General features: G+C 35.6%; 1 pseudogene; it reads left to right on the forward strand.

Annotated features, from left to right (window-relative positions):
* The first annotated feature begins 5,168 nt into the window (after nucleotides 1–5,168).
* Nucleotides 5,169–5,286, forward strand: LOC115297230 (annotated as a pseudogene).
* The last annotated feature ends 294 nt before the right edge of the window (nucleotides 5,287–5,580 follow it).

A 5,580-nucleotide genomic window follows, 5' to 3' on the forward strand; every position in this document is an offset into this window, starting at 1 on the left:
CCCTTCATTTCCACTTTTCATGCTCCCTTTCTCCCTTGGGAAGATGCTTGCTTGTTCCATTTGCTCTCTGCACCAGCGTTGCCATGGAAACTGGCCTCCTTTTCTTCCCCCTCCCCAGTTACCAAGTACAGCTTCTGGACTCGGTGCCAAGACCTCCTCTGTACAGCCTCAATATTCTTTCAACGTTTAGACGAATCTGGTGGAAAATGTTGTTTACATTTTTCCCGCCGTGCTATAGCAGCGTGTTTCGTGCAGTCCGTTTCCCATGGATCTACCCGTGTTCTACAAGGGGTCCCCTTTTCTACAATAGCTTTAAAAAATAATGCACTATTTGGTCTGATTTTTAATAAGGCATGAAAAAAACCTTGGGATCACAGATTTCCATCCTTGTAGTCAGTTTCATTGAATTCTAAATTTATTATTCATACATTATTTTGGTACTTTGGGAGATAATCTGTTTTGCAAAGTTTGCAGTATTAATGCCTGTTTAAAAAAATCCTAAACAGTTATTTAAGTTAGTTTTCAAAACTTAGAGGTCCACTGAAGTAAATCGGTGGCCTTTAGGTTATTCCAACCATTATAGGTCAGATGCTTAAATAATATATTGACATTCCTGTTATGTGTACTTATGGTTAGAAGCCTTACTACATTTTATGCAGACGTGCAAAGTATTGCGTATGGTTTAATTAGTCATTCATACACTCATTTATTCTGGCACAAAACATTTGGTGACGAAATGACTTTTTGTCCCTGCCCCCATCTTTAAAGACTCAATTTTGCTTACAAATTTCAAAAACATTAAAAAGTAGGCTCAGCAAAGAATTTATTTACTTAACGTATTTTATTGTAAGTAAATCACACAAGCCATGCCAGTCTTCCTACCGCGCTGACACTATCATGCTTTACATTATAAATATTTATATTTAAACATTTAAAAAATACGTCTTCCAACAACTTGGAAAAAATCCCTCTGGTAAACAGAAGAGGGAGCAATATTTCCTCCTTTTTAACACAGAATGTAGTATTGTTTTCAAAATTCTTATTTCACCTTTTTTTCCCACCCTAAATGTAAACTGCCTCTGTCATAATCTCTGCTGTGCATTTTCTTTTCCCTTCTTTCTATTTTTTTTTTTTTTTGATGGGGGGAGGGGTGTCTAGTGGTGGCGGGAACAGGACCACCCATTTCGATCCAGGAAACAAAGGCTAAATTCTTTCTGGTTTGCTACTTTCTCTTAGGATATAGTTAAATATTAGAAATCTTTGTCTTCTACTGTATATTTTTACTCGCAACAATACGTAAAAAAAAAATTACCGCACCACTTTACAAAGAAGCCCCCGCATTGTGTAGTCCACTGGAGTGAATATGTGCATTCTCCGGGGCCTGCCTTGTGAGACACTGTCTCCCCCTTGTTCTCACTCTGGGCTGAGGAGGAGCCTTGCACATCTGAATAACAGAGTCTTTTCTGCCTGGTGCAATCCTAGATTGTTACAGTCTAGAGGCCAGCCATGCTGTCACCGGCACAAATTGATTTAACCATCAATTGCTGTGGTCATTAAAGCTGCTAAAAGTCCTCGCCAAACTGATGAATTGCAACTGAATGTGAAATGAGTCTCTAAGTCCGTTTCCCACCATCTCATATCAAAGGCTATTGTATCCCTGTAAAGTAAAGGGTCGGAGGTTCAGGCTGGAGTTCAACAATGGGCTCTGTCAAAGGATAGAGCTCCATTCACTCTGGCACTCCCAATTACAGTGTGCTTTCCATACCTTATTGTATGAAATTTGCATCCAACTAATACATTGAATTATTGGCATACTTTGGGTGTCAAAGGAGTCATTGAATGGTTTGTCCTTAAAATACATGGAATTCTAAGCATCTGGTGGCCACTGGGTCTTGACAATGAAATGATTCCCTGGTTTTTCACTGCTTGCAAAAGGACTAATTTTCTCTCAGCTCAGATTTAGCACTTCTAAACACTCTGGACAACTTCGTCCACATTCACAGCCATGAACTCATTTCTGGATTTTTTTTGAAGGGAGCAGTAGGGGAGGAGTGGTACTGATCTTGCCTAACAATAATGTAATTAAATTTTTTAAATGATTCACTATAATCTCTTCAGGGCCAAAATAACTAGATAAAACTGGCACTACAATTTGATAGTTGTTTTTTTCACCTGAAGAAAAGTAGAGAGTAAAATAGTAGTGAGGCAGAATTAAAATCATGTTTGGGCACAGATTTCAATGCCCAGGTTACTTTTGTTCGTTCTTTTAGAAAAATAAATAGGTTACATTATAGTTTTTCATGGTTAAGCCAAAGAGCTATGAATCAATTGGACAATGAACATGTCTCTGTTGCTACTAATGATTACTTTTTTAGTCAATAATTAAGTCTGTGGAGATACATGATCATAGACAATTAGATTCTGGAAGCTTTGATATTGCAATATTAATAGGGAATTTCAGAAGATTTCAAATTTTGTAGCAACATGAATGTGTTCCTGTTGATGATAGAATTCTAATTTTTCTGTCAGATAATCATTTGAATAATACTTTCATTTTGAGTCATAACTATGTCAACATTTTTGTTTATGCATTCACTTGCATATGCAATTTGCACACATTCATTTGAGTTTTTTTAAATATATATATTTGGGTTCATGTTTAAGGTCCTTATTTTTAATTCCAGAGACTTTGGTTGTCTGTTCTTTCTCCTTCTGTCTTCCCAAAGTTCACAGTAGTGTGATTTCAGCCGTGAATGTGTGCCAAGATGTGCAGAGGAAACTCCACAGGCAAAATATGGCTTGGGGGGTGGTCAGAGAATGAGAGCTCCATTTTTACCCTCACAACCCCACACGTTCTGCTTATTTTCCTTCCCTAGCTCATCCTGCCACGAAGTGCTATCACTAGGGCCGAGAAGAACAGATGTGGGAAACAAAATAAACCTGCCTTAATATTGTAGTGGGGTTACATGAATACACAGTATAGAAGGAAATAAGCAAAGCCAGTAAAACTATAGCACATAGAGAAGAGAGAGGGAGAAGGGAAGTTCTGCTTAGAGATTCAGTGCATAGGTCAGGGGTTTAGGCCATTCAGATATATTAATAATGAGCTGGCAGACAGATCCAGGTTTGTGTTTCCCTAGACTCTATTTACCATAGACTTTGAGTCTCCAGTAACTTTGTGTAGAAATCCATCAGGGAGAACTGTTACATTTTGCCCAAGGTTCTAAATGACCCTTGAAAAGGTCATTGGATTCTTGTCTTTAAAAGATCTATTGTTAAAAAAGGGGGGGGGGTAGGGTAACACAAGCTCCCGTGGCCAAAAAGAAAAAATCTCACTCCAGATTGCTTAACCATTGTAAACCAAATGGAATGTCTACATTTTATGACCCAAGGAACCATAGTACATTTTAGATGAAATTTAATGTGCAAATCAATTCTTTTTACAATCTTAAACTGAATGGCATTAGGAATATTATGCTTACTTGGGAGATAAAAGCAAGATAATGTAATCTCTCAAAATCTCTTAAAGATAATTTACTTCTGGTAATTCATTCAGGACCAACCATTTAGAATTATTTTAACGTTAATATGCTGTTAAAATGTCTTTACTATATACGTGATATAAATCGTTTATTATGATTATTAATTTATACCTTGGTTTACTTAAGAGTTTCTAAGCCAGACTGATATGAGAAAGTCCTCCCTTAGTGTTATGTAAATAACTTTAGGCTGTCTAGTACCTATGAAAGTATACACTGAAATATATATGCTTTTTAAAAATACTAGTATAGCATTGATTAAGAGCTTTGGAAAGCCTAAAATCAACTTAAAATTAATTTAAATTTAATAATATTTTACTGGCATCTACATTTTAAAACAACTTAAGACTTAATGAGACTTTTATCATTATTTCCTTCCACTAGACTGAGGAGAGTGGCCAGTCTACCTACTTTGTGAGTACTCCTATACAGTGCATGTAATACACCTTTGATAATTATGTGTATGACGAACAAATACAGTCTAACAATACTGTTGTAAGTAGGACAGAGATTTGTGCCCATTTACAGCTGAAGAACTTGAGCATCAAAATTTTGGTATTTCCTCATGTCATGACTGAGACAACACAGATTAGAACTTTGGGTCTTCTGTGTAATAGATTCATTCTTTGTAGTACACTGTTTAGTGTTTCTATAGTAGTTTAAGGTTGAAAACATGATTGAGATAATCTTGAAGGCTTTTTTAAAAAAATGAACTCTGTTCATGGCAGATATATGTTAATTCTCAAATTAGAAAACATTGTTTCTCTCTTTACGTATGGACACATTGTATCACAGAGCCATATCTCATAATAGTATTTTGTTACTTTATTTAAAATGCCAATTTCATATTTATATAACTTTTCTAAAAATTCTATTTAAGAATTATTTCTTTGTGTCCTGTAGCTTAAGAATTTTAAGTCCATTGACTTATGAATGCTCTACTTACCACTTCTTTTTAATAGCATACTCATATAAACAATTATAATGAATAATTTACTTTTGATGGCTGGTATTCTGAAGAAGAGGGAAGGGAAATGATGAGTTGTAATGTTTTGTTTAAATAGTGTTAAAACTTTCCATCATATGTGCCAAAGAAGTCTTTTAAAGTTAATCATTCATTTGGTGGGCACTCTCAGTTTGAAGGCTCATGTCTTCTCATCTGTGAAGTTTTCTTCTATTATTTTTTGTGTAGTTTTTTTCTCTCATTTTTCTTTGTTTTCTCTATTTGGAAAATGTAATAACTAGATGTAGGACATTCTGCATGGATTCTCTAAAACTCTGATCTTATCTCTCACTTTTTGTTCTTATGTATGTATATATTATGCATTCTTTCTTAGGGGTAAATTCTTGAATGCCCCTACTTTTAGGATGGAGAGGTATTATCTTATTCCAAACCATCCAATTAACTCCAGTTTTTAGCTCTACTTCTCAAGTCCATACTTTACTGACTAATTCTATATTTGTAAAATAGCTAGAATTCTGCTGGAAAGACCTCCTTTTTCAGATTTAGTTACTCATATTTTAAATGCTTATTTATCTATTTTGAGAGAGAGAAAAAGACATAGAGAAAGCAGGGAACGGGCATAGAGAAGGGGCAGGAAAGAAAGAATCCTAAGTAGGATCTATACAAAGACTATACTTTCAGGGATCATTTCTATAGTTCGTTACTAAGTAGGATCTATACAATCAGTGCAGAGCCTGAAATGGCACTTGAACTTATGAACTGTGAGATCATGACTTGAGCTGAAATCAAGGGCTGGATGCTTAACCAACAGAGCCACCCAGGCACCTATGTATAATTCAAATGAATTACATGCTATGTGAACTCTACTTAAGAAAACAGAGAAAATACAGGTTCAAAGTTTGGTTTTGAAACAAAAAAGAATCTGCTGACATTCATGTCAACCTTTCTTAGTAATTCAGAATTGAAACTATTTTTTTATGTTCATTTATTTGAGAAAGAAAGAGAGAGAGAGAGCGCGCTGAGGAGAGACAGGGAGAGAGGGGAAAAAGAGAGAGTCCCAAGCAGGTCTGCACTGTC

This window comes from Suricata suricatta, chromosome 7 (genome assembly GCF_006229205.1).
Source record: "Suricata suricatta isolate VVHF042 chromosome 7, meerkat_22Aug2017_6uvM2_HiC, whole genome shotgun sequence".
Taxonomy (NCBI): Eukaryota; Metazoa; Chordata; class Mammalia; order Carnivora; family Herpestidae; genus Suricata; species Suricata suricatta.